This window comes from Anomaloglossus baeobatrachus, chromosome 1 (genome assembly GCF_048569485.1).
Source record: "Anomaloglossus baeobatrachus isolate aAnoBae1 chromosome 1, aAnoBae1.hap1, whole genome shotgun sequence".
NCBI classification, from domain to species: domain Eukaryota; kingdom Metazoa; phylum Chordata; class Amphibia; order Anura; family Aromobatidae; genus Anomaloglossus; species Anomaloglossus baeobatrachus.
The window spans coordinates 823,063,717-823,087,642 of NC_134353.1; the positions used below are offsets into that span (position 1 = coordinate 823,063,717).

Below are 23,926 nucleotides of genomic sequence, written 5' to 3' on the forward strand. Positions count from 1 at the left end.
TGAACTACTGCACCCAGCGAACAAAGTGATACATCGTTGAAGTCAGGGTTTCTTTGCCTTCATCATGCTGCTCCCATATTAGGTAGCAAAATCCAGCTGAGAAATTAAATTTAACCCCTTAACAACCGTGGGCAGTAAAATTATGTCCTAAATGTCATAATGTTACTGCCCGCGGTCCTCCGGCGGCAGCATGCCGCGATCGGCACACATCTCAGCTGATTTTCAGAGCTGAGATGTGTGCCTGCTAGGCACGAGCAGAATCGTTATCTGCTCGTGCCGATTAACCCCTTATATGGCGCTGTCAATATGTGACAGCGCCATTATAAGCGCGATCGCGGTAAAGTTTTACTTACCGCCCGATACCGGAAGTCACGTGACGCGATCACGTGACTCCCGATAGTTGTCATGGTAGCACAGGGTCATGTGATGACTCCTGTACTACACCTGACTTGCTTTCACTTTCGCTGTGCCCGGGGCACAGCAAAAGAGAAAGAGAGCGTATCTGCTGTTTACAGCCTTGTAGCTGTGATCAGCAGATACTGCAGAGCGATCGGATTGCTGATCGCAATAGCCCCCTAGGGGGACTAGTAAAATAAAAAAAAAAAGTTAAAAAAAAAGTTTTAAAAACTTAAAAAAAACAAAAAAACCTAAAAGTTCAAATCACCCCCCATTCGCCCCATTGAAAATTAAAGGGTTAAAAAAATAAAAAATATACACACATTTGGTATCGCACGTTCAGAAACGCCCGATCTATCAAAATATAAAATCAATTAATCTGATCAGTATACGGCGTAGCGGCAAAAAAATTCCAAACGCCAAAACGACGTTTTTTTGTCGCCACAACTTTTGCACAAAATGCAATAAGAGGTGATCAAAATGTAGCATCTGCGCAAAAATGGTACCGTTAGAAACGTCAGCTCGAGACGCAAAAAATAAGCCGTCACTGAGCCATAGATCCCGAAAAATGAGAACGCTACGGGTCACGGAATATGGCGCAAAACGTGCGCCACTTTTTTCGGACAAACTTACGATTTTTTTTTAACCCCTTATATAAAAGTAAACCTATACATGTTTGGTGTCTACGAACCCGCACTGACCTGAGGCATCATACCCACACATCAGTTTTACCATATAGTGAACACAGTGAATAAAATATCTCAAAAACCATAGTGCTATCACACTTTTTTTGCAATTTTTCTGCATTTGGAATTTTTTTGCCGTTTTCCAGTACACTATATGGTAAAACTGATGGTTTCATTTAAAAGTACAGCTCGTTCCGCAAAAAATGAGCCCTCACATGACCATATTGACTGAAAAATAAAAAAGTTACGTCTCAGAAAAAGAATGGCGAAAAAAAAAAACGGAAAGCGAAAAATCGGCCGGTCGTGAAGGGGTTAAGCAATAATATAGGGGCTCTGTACGTCTTAAGTCCAAATTAATATTGATTTGCAATTTCTTTATTTTCTGGTTCTTGCCTTCTGATATGCTTCACCAAATGCAGATTATATTGCCTATAATTCCTCTATGTAGTGGGTGGTTCTGTGGTGGGGAGTGAGAATATTCTCACTGCACTTCATCTGTTTTCAGTCCTATGTTATTGTTGAGTAATATAGCGATCTCCTTGCTTAGGGTGGCTTTACACGCTACGATATCTGTCCCGATATCGCTAGCATGAGACCCCATCGTTTTTGTGAGAGGGGCATATCGTTGCCCGTCGCTCGCAAAATTGCGCACCCCCGTCACACATACTTACCTGCCCTGCGACGTCGCTGTGACGAGTGTACCGCCTCCTTTCTAAGGGGGCGGTCCGTTCGGCGTCACAACGACGTCACTAAGCGGCCGCCCGATGAAAGCGGAGGGGCGGAGATGAGCGGAACTAACATCCCGCCCATCTCCTTCCTTCCGCATTGTGGCCGGCGGCAGGTAAGGAGAGGTTCCTTGTTCCTGCGGCATCACACGTAGCGATGTGTGCTGCCGCAGGGACGAAAAACAACTTCATCCGAGCGACAGCAGCGATAATTGGGAGTGGACCCCCATGTCAACGAGGAGCGATTTTGGACGTTTTTGCAACGATCCAAAATCGCTCCTAGGAGTCACACACAACGATATCGCTACAGCGGCTGGTTGTGCGTCACAAAATCCGTGACCCCAACGAGATCGCTGTAGCGAAATCGTATCGTGTAAAGCCTGCTTTAGACTGCTGACGTTATGTATCCTATGTGATGGATACAATTTCAGCCTCCTCTGCCTCCTGCTTTTGATATATTCCCCCTGTTGGCTCTTATAGGCAGGAAGCAGGCGAGAATGGCTGAAGATGCACTCATACTATTGACGAATAGAGGAGTTTTGTTACAGCAAATAATCACTGTTGGTTCTCAGCCACCATAATCATTGCTCCCTTACATTTTTTGCTGAAATTATATCTTTAACTGTATGGTGGGCCATACAGAGCAAGAAGAAAGGCAGAGCTAAGTGATGAACAGACAGTCTAAAAGCTACCAGGAGGGATTTCATAGATATCATCCTGTAGTTCACTAGAAGTTAGTGGCTGACACCTTGTCTACACAGGAGGACATGAACTTGACTGGAGATCACATAACCACTACTAAAAATCTGGGTCTCAGAATGAATAGGTGCAACAAATTACCGTACACTGCTAAAATATTGCAAATTAACTACTTTTTATATGCAAAAAATATTTCTCAACTGCTCCTTTATTATGTTCTGCATTTGGGAGCTGTGTATGAGGATTTTAATATCTGACAAGTTGTCCGCAACGTTCCAACCCTTGCTTGCTCTCATTTGCTTGTTTATTCTTGCTTACGTTGTAAGTTTATTGCTCATATGTATAAAGTATTACTGCTTAGACAACTCTGACATTTATTAGATAAATATACCAAATTTAATTGAGGCAACTGTTTCTTTTTCTGACATATTCATTGGCTTAGTGAGTGCACCCTGTAAATTGGATTCATCTCCAGCGCATGTCACACCGCTGTCAGGGTGCCGATGATAATAATAAACACCTATACGTTGTTTGGGACGTCCACAATGTTTTTTTGCCTGCTTGTTTTATATGTTCTTTTTTTAAAAAAATAAATAAAGATTCATGTCTTATTGCTCCTGGGGTTATACAGTTAAGTAAACAAACTATTTCAACATTTTTAGTTTTTCCTAGATTGGTAAATTCTTGTCTATAGCAATTTATTGCTATTTTTTCTATTTGTATTGCATTGTTAAATGATCAATAATTGAGAAAATGTATAAAATATAATGCACTTTAGAAATAATTGGCATTTCTGCTGTCAGTTTCAACTTGGAAACAATGGAAAATGTTATTTATAGTTACATTTATTTTTAACAATGCTGTGCAGATTTTGAAAGATGTATGGCTATACAGTAGGTTATTCTACATTATACTGGACTTTGTTAAAAGTGTTATCCAGGACTTTTGTATTTTTTCATATTTAGAATTCACCTTCAGGTAATTGCTAACTACCTACCTGTTCTACCTGTGGATCACCTGTTGCAGCTCAGGCGCTGTATCTCCTACTTAGGGCTCATGCCCACTTGCAAATTTCATGTGCGGGTGCGATCCGATAAAACATCGGATTACACTTACACCAGTGTTAATCTACGGGGCAGTGTCCTTTTGCTTATTTTTCTACGACACGAATCGTGCTCTCGGTACAATTGCACCATGCAGCATTTTGCAGCGAGTCTCAGCTTACACACCGCCATGCAACCCTATGGGAGCGTGTGAAACATCGCACTGCACTCGCATGTTATGCGACTGCACGCAGAGACAGACAGTGGAGAAGATGGGAAAAAGTGTTCCCTCCATCTTCTCTGCACCTGTGATGCAATCGCAAAGTTGCATCACAGTTGCATGACCCTCGGCTGGCACGCGCAGCAGAGAGCCATTAGCATATCTCTTCCGATGCTCTCTCATCGGAAGCTGTACGCAAGTGGACATGAGCCTATAGTTTGACCTAGCGTAAAGAGAGCAGTTCCTTCTCTTCCTGTCTGCTCTGTTAACGGGGCGTAATGGTTAACGTCATGCTTGTTTACAGCTGGCTATCCGCAGTTGAACAACAGGAAACCAGCTATCAGTCAGCCAGTATGACATCAGCAGTGACAGGTTGTAGACAGTGTGGAAGAGAAGAAACTGCTCTGTCGATGTAATGTCACTGGAAGCCAGAGAATTGTCGGCAAGAGTTGGTCCGTGACAGCTCTAAGCCGGAAGAGATTGGCGCCAGGCAGTTAGTTGGCAACTACCTGCCTGTTCGTTATTAGCCCAATATGAAAAACCATTGTGTATGTATTCATTATTCATACAATAGATGCATGAGAAGGTTCTATCCAAAGATAAAATCTAGTTTACATTAGTGCTATAACTTTTTTTTTTATGACAGAGCCTTAATAACTATGCTAGATTTGATTTTGATCTGATACCAAAGTTAGACCCTGATAGAAAATGTTAAATTTAGTGGGGTACATCCAAATCTGCATTTATCTGCTAATTTTGAGGAGAATTAAAAATTCCAAGCATGTTTCTTCTTTTGCAGATAATTCTACTCCAAATTGACATGGATTTTTCCATGTAGAATCCTCCCTTATTTATTACCATAGTGATACAGATTGTATTATTCTTGCCATCAAAAATTAGAAACCTGTCAGATCCCATTAAACAATGGTGTCAACAAATAAAGGGAGTATACACGTTACATGGAAGTATGATTTATAATAGAACAACCATTGGAAGTAGTGATAACTTCCTCAATGAATATTACTTTAAGGGAAGGGTCACACAAAATCATAAAATAAACAGAGTTTCATCCAGAATACTCAAAGAACATTTTTTTCTCACAGTAGCACTTAAAGGGGTTATCCACTACTAGGACAACCTTTTCTGATTCCATATATTTCCACAATGTGAAATAAAAAAAAGCCTATATTCACCTCGGATGGCATGATGTCCAGGCTTTCATGACGTTATGACGTTGTCAGTACTGGCTTCTGTCTCTCCATCTTTGGACAAACGTATTAATCAGCACTGCTGCTACCACTCACTTCCTAATGATTCTTCCTATGCCCAAAGATGGGGTGACAATAGCCAGTGCTGATTGGATGCTGGGCTCTCGAAACGTCACATAAGCTTGGGCACCGCTGGAACTGCGTTGGCCACGGAAGTGAGTATAAGCTTTTTTTATTTTACCGGAGTTAAACCTGTGGAATCAGAAGGGGTCATCCTAGTAGTGGACAACTCCTAGAATATTTTTCAAGACAATTTACAGTTTCCTATGTTAAAGAATTGCCATGTATCTGTAAAATCTGATGCTATAGAAAGGTTCTCCATGTGATCTATTTTTCTGTACACACCTATAGACTTTAATGGGTGAATCTGACCAGACATATAGTTTCATAGTTTCATAGTTTTTAAGGTTGAAGGGAGACTCTAAGTCCATCTAGTTCAACCCGTAGCCTAACATGTTGATCCAGAGGAAGGCAAAAAAACCCCAATGTGTCAAATAAGCTCCAATGGGGAAAAAAATTCCTTCTTGACTCCACATACGGCAATCAGACTAGTTCCCTGGATCAATACCCTGTCATAAAATCCAATATACATAACTGGTAATATTATATTTTTCAATTAATGCGATCAGGCTCTGCTTAAATTTTACTTGTGAATCCCTCAATACAACATCATACGGCAGAGAGCTCCATAGTCTCACTGCTCGTACAGTAAAGAATCCTCATCTGTGATTATGATTAAACATTCTTTCCTCAAGACGTAGCGGATGCCCCCGTGTTCCAGTCGCAGGCCTAGGTGTAAAGAGATCTTTGGAAAGGTCTCTGTACTGTCCCCTCATATATTTATACATTGTGATTAGATCCCCCTAAGCCTTTGTTTTTCCTAACTAACTAACCCCAAGTTTAATAACCTGTCTTGGTATTGCAGCCCACCCATTCCTCTAATAATCTTGGTCGCTCTTCTATCTACCTGTAAGATTATGCTATTTATAACCTTCTATACTTTTGCTAACAAGAAATGCATCCATTCCTCTCTTAAATTCATTCAGTGAGTTGGCCATCACCACTTCCTCAGGAAGAGAGTTCCAGAGCCTCACTGCTCTTACCGTGAAGAACCCTCTTCTATGCTGATGTAGGAATTTTCTTTCCTCCAATCGAAAAGAATGCCCCCTTGTTCTTGTCATAGTCCTTGGTACAAACAGATCATGGGAGAGATCTCTATATGGCCCTCTGATATATTTGTACATATTTATTAGGTCTCCCCTAAGTCTTCTCTTTTCTAGAGTAAATAGACCTAATTTTGATAACCTTTCCGTGTATTGTAATGCACCCATTCCATTTATTATTTTAGTAGCCCGCCTCTGAACCCTTTCAAGTTCAGTAATGTCTTTCTTCAGCACCGGCGCCCAAAATTGCACACAATACTCCAACTGTGGTCTGACTAGTGATTTGTACAGAGGGAGAATGATGTTTTCATCTCGTGCCCCCAGACCTCTTCTAATGCATCCCATCACCCTATTTGCTTTGGTGGCTGCTGCCTGACACTGGGCACTCCAATTTAGATTCTTATTCACTAAGATGCCTAAGTCTTTTTCCATGTCTGATTTCCCCAGCAGTTTCCCATTTAGTAAGAAATCGTAGCATCTGTTTCTCCTTCCCATGTGCATAACCTTACACTTATCTGTGTTAAACCTCATTTGCCATTTTTCAGCCCAATTCTCCAATTTACTCAAGTCCATCTGTAGTTGCAAACTGTCCTCCTTTGTGTTAACTACCTTACATAGTTTTGTATCATCTGCAAATACTGATATTTTACTCTGTAAACCATCCACCAGATCATTAATAAATATATTAAATAGTAGGGGGCCCAATACAGACCCCTGTGGCACCCCACTAGTAACCCTGGCCCAATCTGAGTATGCACCATTAATAACCACTCTTTGTTTTCTACCACTAAGCCAGCTACCTACCCATCTACACACATTTTCCCCGAGCCCAAGCTTTCTCATTTTACTTAGCAGTCTTTTATGTGGGACAGTGTCAAATGCTTTACCGAAGTCGAGATAAATGACATCCAATGCTTCTCCTCGGTCCATGTGAGAGCTTACATCCTCATAGAAGCTGATCAGGTTAGTTTGACAGGAGCGATCCTTCATAAATCCATGTTGATATGGAGTTAAACAGTTATTAACATTGAGACATTCCATAATAGTATCCCTTAAAAACCCTTCAAACATTTTACCCACAACAGATGTTAAGCTTACCGGCCTATAGTTTCCAGGTTCCCTTTTGCACCCTTTTTTGAATATTGGTACCACATTTGCTAGCCGCCAATCCAGTGGAACAGACTCAGTTTCTATAGAGTCTTTAAATAAAAGGAATAGAGGCCTGTCTATCACATTACTTAACTCCCTTAATACCCGAGGGTGAATGCCATCAGGGCCTGGTGATTTGTCAATTTTAATGTTACTAAGTCGGTTCTGCACTTCTTCCTGGGTTAGGCAGGTCATACTTAATGGGGCATTTACATGATCACTCTGTATTTCCCCTGGCATATGCTTTTCCTGTGTGAACACAGTTGAGAAAAAAGTATTTAAAACATTTGCTTTTGCCACATCGCTTTCTATGATTTTACCCTCATTATTCTTTAAAGGGCCAACACCATCAATTTTAATCTTTTTTCTGTTTATATAATTAAAGAATAGTTTGGGATTTGTTTTGCTTTCCTTAGCAATGAGTCTCTCAGTTTCTACTTTTGCTAAATATATTTGTTTTTTACACATTTTATTTTTTTCTCTATATATTTTTAATGCTTCCTCGCTGCCTTCTTGTTTTAGCTTTTTAAATGCCTTTTTCTTATTATTCATTGCCCCTTTTACATCCTTATTTAGCCACATTGGTTTTCTCGTGTTCCTAGCCCTTTTATTTCTGTATGGTATGGCTAGCTCGCAGTGGGTGTTTAATACCGATTTAAAAATTTCCCACTTATTTTCTGTGCTCCCATTTTTGAGGACATTGTCCCAATCAATTTGGCGAAGGTCTTCTCTAAGTTGATCAAACTTTGCTTTCCTGAAATTCAGCGTTTTTGTAACCCCCCTCCAAGGCACCTTACTGAAGGACAAGTGGAATTGTATTATATTGTGGTCACTATTCCCTAGGTGCCCATCCACTCGTACGTCTGTTATTCTATCTGGCCTGTTGCTTAAAATTAAGTCCAGAAGGGCTGCCCCTCTAGTTGGGCCCGGCACAAGTTGGGACAGATAATTATCCTTAGTTACTGACAGAAACCGGTTTCCTTTCTGAGATACGCAGGTTTCAGTTTCCCAGTCTATATCGGGGTAATTGAAGTCCCCCATAATAATCACCTCATTGTGATTTGCTGCTTTGTCTATTTGTTTCAATAATACATTTTCAGTGGTTTCTGTTATATTTGGTGGCTTATAACAAACCCCTATGAGGATTTTATTAGTTTTCCCTCCTTGTATCTCCACCCATAGAGACTCCACCTCTTCATTTCCCTCTTGAATATCTTCTCTTAGTCTGGGTTTTAAACTGGACTTAGTCTTCTCTTAGTCTGGGTTTTAAACTGGACTTTATATATAGACAGACTCCATCTGGAAGACTCTAGTTGATGCTGTGGGTTTTTTTTTTTCTTTCTACATGGAGATTTGATCAGTAAAAGACGCCCTACTGCTGTTTTTTCACTGACTGCACTTTGATTGAAAACACTCTTATGTGAACCTAAGCTAAAGCAGCCATACACATTTTAGTGTATGTAGGCATTTACAGTCGTTCCAACTGGCTATACATGTTCACTGACACAGGACGAACCATCCTCTTTTACAGAATGAACATTTGCTTTCTATCAAATTAACATTTTAACCCTTTCTGACATGTGACATAATACTGAAATACTGCAGTGCATAGCTCTAGCAGATTCAGTCTCCTGGAAAAGGAATTAAAAAAAAAATGCAAAATCAAAAATTGCCCATGACGAGGAGGAGTTAAAACAGAAGATATTTTTTCAGGTGAAGATGGGTTGTCACTAGTCGTTTCAAATGTTTGTTCATTACATTTCACTTTTTGCACTTGTCACATTGCTGTGACTATGTACAGCAGTCACCATTTTGGCTCCTTGCCTAGCAGAGTCCTGCGCGATGGGCCAGACTGGAGAATTGCGGTGATTGTATCTTTTTTATGTAGTAAATTCATGGCTCAGAATCCATTATTTATCAGATGTCATCACTGTAGTTTTAAGCCACCTTGGATAAAATATCTCAATGCTGGAAATCGTTTTTTTATGTTCTTAATGACAGTCTTTACAAATGATGAATTCTTCTTAAACTCTGTTTCGTCTTATACCTAGAAAAATGGAAGTGTTCTACTTATTTGAGAATGCTCATTTTCTCCGGGTGTCTGTGGAATTCCCCTTAATTATGCCTCAGTAGCTAAACCTAGTCCGGGTCCCCAAGGTTTGACCGCCGCTTCCAAAGCACAAAGATTGCTCCCAATCTTCCAGCTAGGTCAAGTGCAAAAATTAAGATATGATCGAGTACTGGAAGTAGAGGCTTCTATCAAAACACCTATTCACCATGTCATTATGACAGCTGGCTGTAACAAATAGGTTTTTGTTTTAAGTTATGACAATTAATTTCTAAAAGTAATGTAATCTGACAGTGAAAAGATGTTGAAAGGCTTGTGAAGATGTCATAAGTGTGACCTTTCTGCCCAAATGTGTCCAGGAGCCATTTTAACAAGGGACCTCAGAAAAGGAGTGCAACTCCTTTTGTACTTTTGTTAATTAGTTATTGATTTGAAACAATGCACTCCGAAATATTGTCAGATTAACTAGACGCCAGCAAGGTCACAGTGTGACAGTCTGGTCTTGATAATCTTTATACTGCACAAGAATTCACTCTTCCTAAACCCATTGTTCTGTGATATGTGCCTTTTGTACAGCTCGGCTTTGAAATGGTTCAGAGATTGTGGCATGTTTCTGGTGATGTGACATCTCAGGTTATATCACTCCGGAGTATCTCATACACTACAGATAATAGAATGAGACATATTCATCCAGTGTAATGGAAAAGATAAATGATGTCTATTGGATAAATACATTTACATATTGTAGGAAATGTGCCTGAAGACCTGAAGGGGAATTTTGCTTACTATAGAAATCTTAACTTTGTTAAACTATGTGCCTATAGAGACTCGAATAAATAGCAATTCCCTAAATTTCTTCTAATATCCAAATTGATCCATTTATGAGCCGAATTATGAGAAAAGAACATAAAAAGGCACGGTCCACTTTTAGCTACAACAATAGTCTGTGCCTGCTTTGCTAAACGTACGGTAACATGCAGGTGAGCCTATAAGCTAATAATTTATGACAAAATATTATGTTCAAGTCATGGTAAAATCGTAAGATTACCTCAACTCAGTCATTGGGTTGTGTCCACACAGGAATTATTTGCTGTGAGTTTGAAAACCCACAGTAAAATTTCATCCACAATATTGGTACTGCAATGCACATAGTCTCATCCACACCCTGCAGAATAAATTCTCTGAAGCATGGCAATTTTGTGCTGTTTCTTTCGCATGTATTCTTGAAAGGGTGAAATCTGCGGCAAACCCATGGAATTTCTACAGTGAAATCCAAGTTTTTTGCCACAGAAAAATTTCCCTCCTGTGTGACCCTACCCTTGTTTTTATATTGCAAATCATGTTGCTTGTGATGATGTCAGAGAAGCAATTTTTACCTGATGTGTACCACACCATAGACATGTTAGTGTGACATCTGTATCAGTTCCTGCCTTTCCTGCCTCTGCTTCTGTCGTCCGGCGGCACCTCGCTCTTGTTATGGGTGACATGGGGGTGTCAATTCTAGTTTTGTGTCCTCAAGGACTTGTAGTCTCATCCATACTGGGAGACCGAGTTAACTGCTGTGTGGTTTTGGGTTGGACTGTAAGCTATTTAAGATCCTGAAAGCCTGCTTACCACTCCCAGTTATATTCCGACCTGCTTCTGTGTAATTTGCCTTACTATTCTGTCCTAATGTTTTTTTTCATCAGCTTGCTTTTTTTGACTATTCTCATTCATTTCAATTTTGTCCCTACACTGACCTCCTGATTCTGACCTGGCTACCTGATTATTCTCTTGCTCGCTCCTTTGGATAGTGCCTCTTCCTTGGAAGCAATCCAGTGGATCTTGTTTTAAGTCCAGATGCCTGTACATGGGTTAAAGGCTGAAGGCTGGTGTTCCTCAGAAAATCTGCCAGATGGAGTCTCTCTCTCCATGTCTGTCCCAGGTAGCTATTTTGAGCCTATGGCCTTCAACAGATGTAACAGTTAATAACTTGGGGGCTGATAAAACACTTTGATTTAAGTTCTTCACAAAGTGTTACGTCACCAACGGAGTCCGCTCCATCGACTTCTACTCCGATCGCCAGGCGACGCCGTGTTCCTGCCGTGGATAATGCAGGTGATGGGAGAGGAGTCGATGCCAGCAGCGCCGGTGGGCGCAGGCTCCGATCATCCACTGGTCTGGGTTTCCTGGGGATCTGCAGTGCCACTGGCTGACTGTAGGTGGCGGGTGTCTCCCAGCTGAAGTACCATCATTCAGCTACAGCCTGTGGGAAGACACCATACCCTTGTTAATGCCCCTCCTGTCTGCTGACCTCTGCCAGAGATAGTTCTGAAAATTCTGGCTCCTGTTTCGTCCTGTTATGTGATTTTGTGTGCTGATTACCGCTTGTTTCCTGGCTACCCTCCTGCCTGCTGTTTTTGTACCTCGCTACCCGATCCAGATTTGACCTCTGCTTGTTTCTGATTACGTCCTTGCTGCCGATTCTGTCCCTGTTCCGCAATTCCTGGTTTGACCCTGCCTGACGACTACTCTCTCAGACTGCAGCCTTCCACAGGTAGTGATCTCCAATACCCTGTGTAATTCCAAATCCCTGTATAGGGGTTAAAGAGTTTCAGGGGTCTGCTTGGTGAGTGGCTTCCCTCTAGCCTGTCCATTACAGGCCGTCTGAGTCTGTGGATCCAGGCTGGCGTTACACACAGGTTTTCTAGTATAAATAGTTACAAAATGTTTGTGCAATGCAGAGTTCCCAAAAAATTTAGCAGCTTTTGGCATTTTCACACAAGTTTCAAGCAGCACCACCAAAATGTGTGGCATTGTGAAGGAACCTACGTTGGATGGAATATTGCTACACCAAGCTGTCAAATGGAAAGTGATGGCATTTCTTACACCAGAAATGTTATGCTTGTCTCGAACTGGAATAACATTTTTTTTTTTTTTAAACATCTTTTTTATTCAAATTTTTAAACATAACAAAAAAAAAATTAAACAGTCAGTTCCATGGTCAAATAGTAAACATCAGCATACACGAGATTGATTTGTTCGTCAATGCAATTGTAAACCTTGTAAAGGAAGAAAAAATAAAAGGTAGTATCACAAACAAAGAATAAGAATGTGAGTGTGAGTCCTTCGACAATTATGTTCTTGCTATGGTGTCGACTACCATCTCCATATGGGAATAACATTTTTGATGAGGCACATGGAAGCACACAACCCTGATGAGAGGCATTTAATACGTATAAAGAATTTATCGCATCTTATTCCTGTATATTCATAATTAAAACTGGAGTACAAAACTCTTAACGGATCTGGGCTTATAAGTGCCGTTTCCTGGGTACTTCTTTTACTTAACATGTTAGGCTGAAAGCTTTTACGGATAGCAGAGCTATGTGAACGGCTTTTTACAATACACCTGTACCCTACTTTTTTTTCTCTCCATAGAAAGTTCCATATATATAGGGTCCAACAGGACAAAAATCTGTGTTAGATGATAAAATCTTTTGAAATTCAAATTTTCACCTTTGTCAAAATTTTCCAAAGGATTAAGGTACCGTCACACATAACGAGATCGCTGCTTAGTCACGGTTTCTGTGACGCAGTAGCGATCCTGTTAGCGATCTTGTTATGTGTGACATCTACCAGCGATCAGGCCCCTGCTGTGACATCTCTAGTCGTTGCAGAATGGTCCAAGCCATTTTCTTAAAAAGCGATGTCCTGCTGGGCAGGGCACATTTCTGTGTTTGACTCGTTGGCAAGGTCTGACTGTGTGACATCTCACCAGTGACCTCCCAGCGACTTACCAGCGATCCTTATCAGGTCGCATCGTTTTCGAGATCGCTGGTAAGTCGTTGTGTGTGACTGGGCCTTTACATTTGCAGAGAATTGGATTCACCGTAAATTGGAAACACTTCTAACTCTTTAATTAACGTAAAATATATGTAACATACTGAGGTTACCTACGGGGGAACACTATTCTCCTTAAGGAGACTTTGCAAGCCAGTCTGGCTGCCAGGTAAGGGGACTTATAGCTGCAATGCCCCTCTGGGAAATATTCAAATTGTCTCTCCAGTAAAGGAGACAAACTCTAGCACAGCGCCACCTATTGGAAGTAGCGATCCTAAAAGTCACAAGTGGATTTTCAACAATCCTTTGCAATATGACTCAGGATATATAAGCCAGATCAGAATCCCAATTTGCAGACACGGTGTTTCGGGGTGCTTGCCCCTCGTCAGTGCAAAGTATGGGGGTGTCTGATCTGGCTCATGAGAAAGCTATGTGGGGACCACGGGGGAACACTATTCTCCTTAAGGAGACTTTGCAAGCCAGTCTGGCTGCCAGGTAAGGGGACTTATAGCTGCAATGCCCCTCTGGGAAATATTCAAATTGTCTCTCCAGTAAAGGAGACAAACTCTAGCACAGCGCCACCTATTGGAAGTAGCGATCCTAAAAGTCACAAGTGGATTTTCAACAATCCTTTGCAATATGACTCAGGATATATAAGCCAGATCAGAATCCCAATTTGCAGACACGGTGTTTCGGGGTGCTTGCCCCTCGTCAGTGCAAAGTATGGGGGTGTCTGATCTGGCTCATGAGAAAGCTATGTGGGGACCACGGGGGAACACTATTCTCCTTAAGGAGACTTTGCAAGCCAGTCTGGCTGCCAGGTAAGGGGACTTATAGCTGCAATGCCCCTCTGGGAAATATTCAAATTGTCTCTCCAGTAAAGGAGACAAACTCTAGCACAGCGCCACCTATTGGAAGTAGCGATCCTAAAAGTCACAAGTGGATTTTCAACAATCCTTTGCAATATGACTCAGGATATATAAGCTTATATATCCTGAGTCATATTGCAAAGGATTGTTGAAAATCCACTTGTGACTTTTAGGATCGCTACTTCCAATAGGTGGCGCTGTGCTAGAGTTTGTCTCCTTTACTGGAGAGACAATTTGAGGTTACCTATGAATACATTCAACCTCTTTGAAACTCTTTAACGGAAACACAGCTGTTGTAATATGAAAGTGAGCTCAACATATATGGGTATGGGTAGAACGATGGCAGCCAGTGGAAGATTTGACTTTTTCCATACATTTTATACACAAATATAATTACCGTAGTGTTTCTAAAATTTTCAACCACAGTTATTCAACCCTTGATGACGCCTAAAATGTCTAATGTAAAAACAACTGCAGTCTAGGTGTGACTTTAGGGATCTGAAAGTTGACTACACAAGATGGACTTGAACAATTGAAATGTATAGCTTTTTGTTTTTTTGTTTTTTTTGTTAGGCTGCTTTCACACATCAGGTTTTTGCTGTGTGGCACAATCCGGCTCTTTGCAGAAAAAACGCAACCGGTTATTTTTGCTGCCGGTTGCGTTTTTTCCACATAGACTTTCATTAGTGCCAGATTGTGCCGCATGGCCTTGCGTTCAGTCCGGCTTTTGCCGGATGCGGCATATTTAGCCGATGCGGCGGCCGGATGGAACGTTGCCTGGCACGTTTTTTGTCCGGCAAAAAAACCCGCATCGCGCTGCATCCAGTCGATGCGGCGCTTTTTCCAATGTATGCCTATGGACGCTGGATGCAACGCGATACGGCAAAAAATGCATCCGGCCGCCGCATGCGTTTTTTTTGCACTGCGCATGCTCAGTGGCGTGCCGCAACCGGCAAAAACCGGACGGGCCGCATGTAAAAACTTAAGCAAAGGAACTGTTTTTTTTCGACGCATCTGTTGCATAGGTTTTAGAGCCGGATTTAGCCGCACTGTTAAAACCGGATGTGTGAAAGCAGCCTTAAACTCCTCTTCCCATAAAAAATGGCAGGCAAGTATATGCCTCGAAAGCAAAATACGTCAAAACACAGGAGTATTTTTGTAGTGTGTCCAGTTGTTAGATAATAAAACAGATATGGAGACCGTGATGATTAAAATGTACTGATTTAATAACAAAAATAATGTCCCTCTTATCAAAAAGCCTGCAAAAAAAAGAAAAGCAATGTTGGTAGGTACCCCCCAGAAAGCAAAATGTGGTTGCACCTCACAGTATTGCTGTGAATTGTACAGTTCACAATAATAACTAAATATGCAGAGTTAAATGTGTGGGGTTTTTTATAGCAAGTGTCAACCCCATTTTTCCCAAAAAATGCTGGGTATGTACGTGTCCTAAAAGCCAGCATCTGCAACAGGGCACTATATGGTATAGCAAATGAGGAAGTAAAATCTCACAAGTGTGTAAAAACGAAAAACATTTTGGTAACACGCACACTTTGACTGTTAGACTGTTGTATTTAAATGTGTTTTATTTGTTGGGAATTTTATCTTAAGAAAAAAAAAATCACCCCCTTCACAAGTAGGATTACACGATAAATGCTAAAACATCAGAACACTCACTTATCACGTGTCACAAGCAAGGAAGCGCGCTTTCTCTGACCAGCACTGGCTTTGTGACTTCACTTTTTTTTATTTCTTCAGCAGAAAAAAATGGTTCTAAACTGGCCCCTGATTTCTAATGCTTGAAGAATAAAGAAACGTGCAATTCACAGGCAGCAGGACAAGGTGCCGGCCTTCCTTGCGTATATCACCGATCAAAATCCTACTGTTACTGCTGCTGGCACCTCTGATCTCTCTCCAGAAATCAATCGCATCTGTGTATTATTAACAGACTACCACTCCCATATTCTTTCTACCCTGCAGCAGTTGTACGCCTTACTTAGTCTGGAATATTCTGTTTTAGCTCTTTCTCTCTCCTCTCTAATGCTGATTTGTGCACTTTGGTCTTCTCTACAGTTTGTCGCAACCTAGAAAAGGCTCCTTTATTCCCTTCCTCAATTTTTAGCGTGGCTCAGATAGTGCCCCCTGATTGGCTGTGCAATACTATGTGATTTAAAAGCTGCAAGGCATTATGGGGAAGCCATTGCTGCTGTGCTTGAGGTCATGTGAGCATTCTCTGGCTAATGCACTATGTCAATGACACTGGGTATTTTTGTGGGCGTTTTCTTGCAAATCAAATTGTTCTAATTCGCGAGGAACTGCAACTTTCCTGACATTCAACACTGTCGAGTTGCTTCAAATCGATTTGCTTAGCTCTACCTGTATGCTATTGTATTGAAGAAGTATACAAGAAGTATACAGAAGTATGCAACAGTCCTATTATGACTTCATACAAAACTGGGTCACCGTAATCTGTGTGCGCTAGAGATGTATTAGTGCTCTATTAATATTAACATAGAACATAACTTGGATAGGTTATTTGTAATCTGAAAGAAGGGATGCCAAATGATGATATCCTGTTTGAATGCCTCCGGTTTATCATCAATATGTCTTTAAATGTCTTTAGGGTTTAAAATATATTGTATGTTTAAATGTGACCTTTTCCTAAATCCATGCAGAGCAGAGTGGAAAAAGGAAACACACAAATAGACCCGCAATTCTGCTACTTTCTAGCATTTAACCTTACCCATGTGCTGGATTCACAGCTACACGGCTCAGTAGTGCTGTATACTGTTCCCCATATGACGACTACTTATACCGTATATGCTATATAGACAGGAGAGCAGGAATCCCTCCCATACATGCTGTGTATGAGAGAGATCATAGTAGTTTGTTTCCTCCCACCAGCTCAGAGAGACCTAAAAATCAGAGCTGAGAGCAAAAAACTGTTAAAAAATGCAGGAACCAAATCCTTCTTTCATGTGCACACACAACAGCTTTTACTTAAATGTTACCTGAAATTTCAAGTATAATTTAATAATTATTATTATTATTATTTTTATGTATTATTATAGCCCCATTTATTCCATGGTGCTTTACATTTCATAAGGGGTACACATAATAAGAACAAGTACAATAATCTTGAACAATACAAGGCACAGACTGGTACAGGGGGAGAGGGGCCCCTGTTTAGCAAATTATATGTGTGTTTGCTATTAAATGTGATCTAACAGCAAATCTAGGTAGAAACATCACAATTTAATTGTGTACAGAATTGTGGAATAAAATTTTTCATTATAAATTATACATTGTATACAAAGTGAAAAGAAATGTTAAAACATTTATAAGGGAACGACTGAAGGAGATAGAATTCGGGCCACTGACCATCCTGGCTGGGTCTTTGTAGTAACTTTCCCAGACAGTAATAGCATTTCTACTATTATTCTAATATTTGACCTGGCCCCCTTTTTTTTTATACATGATCTATTTTAGATTCAGATTATTCCTTTTTTTTTTTTTTTTTTTTTTTTGCATGGACATAAAAATCCCAGTTGATTAATTGGCTGGTTGTGGGGATATCGTCTTATTGTTGTAATTTAGGAGGAGGAAAAAAAAAGTGTCTTGAATGTGTAATTAAATATAATGACAAGCAGTTCAATCCCAACTAATGTTCCATAGTATAATGCAATCGTTAGGTTAACCACATTGATCTTGAAGCAATTCCTGTTGTATTGATGTAATTACTTGAAATGTGGACAAGGTGTCTGCAGCTGTGTACACGCTTGTGTTTACTATGGAGCGCCGGTATTTGGCTGGGCAGCCACCGATTCACAACAGACCCGATGCGGATACAGTATTCTGCATTGGTAAACATTTGTTCCCAGTGCATTGTGGGAGTTTTGCCAACGAGAATCAAGAGTTGGCACAATGGTCGCCGTTCCACCTCTCTGGCTCTGTTATCTCCACTCTAGAATTTGGAAGCAATAGCGATCACACATTTTTTTTGTTTTTCGCGTTGACTGTGTTTTGCAAGTGTCTTTTCATTTTTTTTTTTTCCCAGGAGCATCTGCCAGCTCCCATCTATGTTTGATTTCTTGTCTGCAAATTTTCTCTTATATGCGATCAAGTGTGTAGGAAATTTTGAATGGGAATAGTTTATCATCTGTCTGTGTAACCACCGAGCGACGTTTGCGCGGACGTCTTCCTTCCTTCCCACTGCCTGCCGTCAAACTTCTAAAAAATCCAATTCTTACGGTTATCCCTTCCTCAAAGTTTCCTGCATCCGGTCTGTAGAGGAGAATCTGTCACTTTTGGCAAGAGTACGGGAAGTATGCGAACCTGTCACGTCAGGCAGTCTCAAAGGGCAAACTGCTCCGCAGCAGCTAATTAACCTTAGGAAATAATTACACAAATATGCAAATGTTGTTTAGATAATTCCATGTGTTATCAGCGCAGGTAGTCCATCATAACTGCAGACCTTGGAGTGCCTAGATGTTAGAATCTGCACCGGTCGATAAGGCTTTGTCTCTTGCATTACTTGAACTTGGTATTTAACAATTAATGACTGTAATATTACGTTAGTAAATTCAAATGCTTGTCCTTTAGAGGCAGCGGAACATAATAATATTTTCTCGGTGCAGTAATGTCAGCGATGTAATAACTTCTTAGATTTTTTTACAACCTTTTTAAAGAAAACATAAACATTTTAAAAAAAAATTATGATTGAACGTTTCATTTAATAACGTCATTTTTCTTGTGTAAATAGTGGCTTGCAAATATGTTATTTATACAGGAATCCATGTTATATGATTCTCCAGAAAGACCCAATAATAAATGGAGATAATACGCTGGTTAGTAAAGCGGGTTTCTACATGATTTATGGGGCTGGATAAGGTTTTTCTTCTCATTTGTCTGGAAGAAGGTATTTTCTGTTGAGAATGTGTATTTTTTGAGAAACCTGGAAGCAGTGCCTGCATTCTGTATTTTTCATTGTTTATACTCCTCCAGGCTACATGTTACGTCCATCTAAGCAAGTATGTACCTACAGGATAGATAATAACTTGCTGAATGCTTGGGGTCCCACCACTGTGACCCACACGGATTTTGAATAGGCTGATGTGTTAGAATGCATGCCACTGCAAGAAGTTGTCTCATCTTCTTAAATGAGTAAAATTGCAAGGTGCTTGTAAAAAAAACAAGAAACTTTGAAAATTGACTCTTATTAAAATTTGTCTCCATTATTAAGAATGGAGGTGTTTTTATAGGTGCTCATTGCCTAAAGGCTACTTTACACACTGCGATATCGGTCCCGATATCGCTAGTGTGGGTAGCCGCCCCTATCTGTTGCGCGACACGGGCAAATCGCTGCCCGTGCCGCACAACATCGCCCAGACCGGTCACACATACATACCTGTCCGGCGACGTCGCTGTGACGGGCGAACCGCCTCCTTTCTAAGGGGGCGGTCCGTGCGGCGTCACAGCGACGTCACTGAACCGCCGCCCAATAGCAGCGGAGGGGCGGAGCTGAGCGGGACGTAACATCCCGCCCACCTCCTTCCTTCCTCATAGCGGCCGGGAGGCAGGTAAGGGGAGCTTCCTCGTTCCTGCGGCGTCACACGCAGCGATGTGTGCTGCCGCAGGAACGAGGAACAACCTCGTTACTGCTGCAGTAACGAGATTTGAGAATGGACCCCCGTGTCGCCGATTAGCGATTTTGCACGTTTTTGCAACGATGCAAAATCGCTTATCGGTGTTACACGCAACGGCATAGCTAATGCGGCCGGATGTGCGTCACGAATTCCGTGACCCCAACGAGTTCGCATTAGCGATGTCGCAGCGTGTAAAGCCCGCTTAAGTATCGGCCATCCTCTGCTTAGGAGACAAGCCACCATTGATACTCTGCGAAGGGTGTAGTGCTTACAAGCTTTTTACTATAGATCTTGTAAGTGTGTATAGCGCCAGCATCCCTGCACTGCTCACCCTCTTCCATGCAGGGACGCTGACTCACTTATCGTCACAGACGGCCCACACTGCCCTGCCTGGCTACCCTGCGGTTCTCCACATGGGCCTCCTCTGTTTCCCCCTCCCAGGGCCTGTGCACGTCACACAGGTCCTCTGGGAGTGCTCCTAGGCCTTGCATGCCCACTGTTGCCCTTCACTTAAAGTGCCAGCTCGCCATTTCCTGGAAGTGCCTCTCAGCCTATCACTGAGAGGCACTAGGTACTTAAAGGGAACCTGTCAGGTGCAATTTGCACCCAGAACCATGAGCAGTTCTGGGTGTATATTGCTAATCCCTGCCTAACTGTCCCTGTATCTAGTGGCATAGATAAAGGATCTTTAGTAAAAGTATTTCTAAAGATCTTTTATCTTATGCTAATGAGCGCAGGAACTAGTCCCAAGAGCATTATATCCCCCAACTAGTCCGTCCTCTTAGCATGTTAGCACGCTCTTCTAAATGCTATGCACTTCCGGACATACGCAGGAGACCTCTCTAAAGCCGGGACACGTACATCCGGCTTCATACTGCGCATGACTGGAAGTGCCCGGTATTCAGAAGTGTCGTCACAGCGAACACAGGTACGCATGTCACCGCTGGTGACGCTGCATTGAATAGCATATTAGTACACACCTGGGTGCGTGCTAACATGCTAAGAGGATGGACTATTTGGGGATATAACACCCTTGAGACTAGTCCCTGCGCTCATTAGCATATTATAAAGGATCTTTAGAAATAATTTTTCTAAAGATCCTTTATCTATGCTACCAGATACAGGAACAGTTAGGCAGGAATTAGCAATATGTACCCAGAATTGCTCGTGGTTCTGGGTGCATATTGCACCTGACAGGTTCCCTTTAAGGCATGCTCTCACTAGCTGAGGTGCCTGATTAATGGGATTAGTTAGAGTTCAGCTCCCTAGCTATCTGTCAGGTCCCTTTTGTCCACTGTCCATATTCGAGCTACTGTCCATATCCGAGCCAGTGTACATTCCTGTAACCCTGCCTGCCGGTATCCTGGTACCTGTCTGTCCTAGTTGTGCTATCTTCCTCAGCCGTCCCAGTCATTCCGGTCTTTCCTAGTGACTCTGCCGATCTGTCCTGGCCGTACTATCTGCCTCATGCGTCCGGGTGGTACTTGACTACACTAGAGACTCTGCCTGTTTGCAACTGTGTCCTGGGTCCCTTTCACTGCCCTGGGAGTGGCATCTGGCGTCTGTCTCGCGGTGAGCCCCTAGTCAAGCACCTCTCACTAAAGAGAGGGGCTTTGCTGCGGCGAGCAATTCAGCACTGCTCTAAAGCTACAGACTGGGACTTCTGGAGACCATTCTGCCAAACACAGCATTTGCATATCTCTTAATAGTTCAATAGACCTTGAATAGAGAGGTGACGCGCCTGCACTGCCATTGCTTAATTTAAAGAGAGCACTTCAGAGCCTCATCTATGGGACAAGCGAGCAGCAAGTTGTCCTCTACTGTGGATAGGTGATAACCTACTATAATAGGAATAACCCTTTAATACCAAACACATTGTATCTCTATATGTTTTATTAAACAACTAGAAGAATTAAAGGGATTGACCCAGATTAAGGCTTGTTGTTTTGTTTTGGTTTTTTTAAAGAAACAACCACTTCTGTCTGTTGGCCGTGACGTGTATTGCATCTTCGCCCCATTCCCTTGAATGTGGTTGAGCTGTAATACAAGACAAAGCCCATTGACAATGCTAGGACATTTTTGGTGGGGAAAAAAAGATCAAACTCCTTTTTCTAATCTTGGACAACCCTTTTAAATGCGTTGTTTTATTTTTCAAAATCCTAAAGAAAGACTAAAGAAGTCCTAGACGCTCTGACTATGTACTATAAGGCAATAGGAAGTCAGGTGACTTGATCTATTGCCATTATTTTGCCATTTGGGAGAACGCTGAAGTACTTTGTGGAAAGTAGGGCACACAAACTCCTTGGATCAGACACTTCTTTGTTTGGATGTGAACTCAAGGGTCTAGTTTTTGACACTATATAACTTTGCTAAATCCGAATATATGATGTACTAGATTCAAATTATTTTATTCTGTTCATTATTTTTTTTAAGGTTTTATAAGTATCTCTACCTTTTTATTTGTGTGATGTGATTACAATGGTTATTCTGTACAACAACAAAAATAAATTGCCTTGTTCTGCATTATAAATAATTCACTACATTACCCTCCTTGGTTTTCTACAACAGAGTATTTGGTGTTTAAACTTCTTAAGAATAATTTAGTCTCACATTAATAAAATACCACCTAAAAAAAAAAAAAGTGCCGTACTTTAGATTATCTTTAAAATTTGGATTCGATTTTCCAGGGCTGGTCTGGAAGGCCTCCGCTTCTTATCATTTTATCACTGCAGTCATTTTTAGGCCCGTTTCACACGTCAGTGAAAAACGGTGACGTTTTTCACTGGCGTGTAAAACACGCACATGTCCCTGCGTGTGCCGTGAATCATGGCACACGTGGGTTGTCTAAGTGCAATCCGGGCTCCGTTATCCGTGGCCCGTGATTGCACTTAGAAATCAACTCACCTGCGCCCGCTCCCGCTGTCCATGGTGCTGATCGGTCCCGCGACGCAGCATCCGGCCGGTAGTGACCCCCGCAGCAGCTGCTTCCGGGTCGGCTGTGTCGTGCATAATGAATATGCGCGACAGTAATCAGCCGGCTTAGAAGCAGCAGGGAGGACGGGCTGCAGAGGACATCGCTGGACGCCGGGTGAGTTAAAATGTTTATTATTTTAAATGCACGTTTTTTTCTGGCACGTGTTTCACGGACCATACCACTGCGTGGTCCGTGGAACATCAGTGATGCCAGAAAAAAATGGACATGTCTCCATGCAGCAATCACGCACACGCAGGTACGCTGCACGGAGACACGTGCAGTGACAAATCACTGACGTGTGAGCAGACCCATTCATTATAATGGGTCTGCGTATGTCAGTGATTCTGGTACGTTTAAAAAAAAGCACAAACGTACCAGAATCACTGACGTGTGAAAGGGGCCTAAAGCTCAGCATGTTCTAAAGTTGTTATGCATTTTGTTTTGTTTTGGTTTTTGTTTTTTGGGTTTTTTTTTTACCTTTTTGTCTTTTTAGGTATTTCTAAATGACCTCGATATTGAAGCCTTCCATTGCAAGTTATTATTATTACCTAACTGATCATCATATACTTCTCTGTTGCTGCTTTGCCAGGGAATCTGCTTGTACTTATCTTGGTTTTCATCAATTCACAAAAAAAAAACAACTCTTATGCAGAAATGTGCTTGCCAGACACATTTTTAGGCCTTGTGCGCACAGTGCGTTTTCTGGTGCAAATTATGGCCCGAATCTGCATGTCTATCTTCATGCCAGAAAAGTCAATGAGAATCCTGAAGTTCTGTGCGCATGTTGCTTATTTTATTCGTGCAAATTTGGTGCAGAAAATAATCTGCAGCATGTCAATTGTTGGGGCTTTTTTTTTTCCTGCGGTTCTTAGCCCTTCCACCCATTGAATTCATTAAAAAAATAAATATACCAAAACACATGCATTTTTTTGTGCATTTTTCTGCCAGAATTTCAGCACCAAATCTGCAACATGCGCACATAGCCTTACTTTATTTTACCTTTGATCTGAGCCATTTTTTTCATATAGAGCACTCCTAATCAGACGCAACATGTGAACCCCGCCTTAAAGTGGCATTTGTGTTGAATTTGGAGAAACTACTCTGCTATTTAGTTGTTTTCTGACCAATTTAAATACCGTAGTTCTTGTTTGATCCGTTCATTGCAAACAGCAGAAAGTGTTGAAATGTTGCTTATAAACCTA

At 41.5% G+C, this 23,926-nt stretch overlaps 1 protein-coding gene across 2 annotated transcripts in view; it reads left to right on the top strand.

The window, feature by feature from the left end:
- The window catches only part of ARB2A (ARB2 cotranscriptional regulator A), a 631,322-nt gene that overhangs the window by 291,821 nt on the left and 315,575 nt on the right, over positions 1-23,926 (top strand). The gene's annotated exons all lie outside the window — the stretch shown is intronic.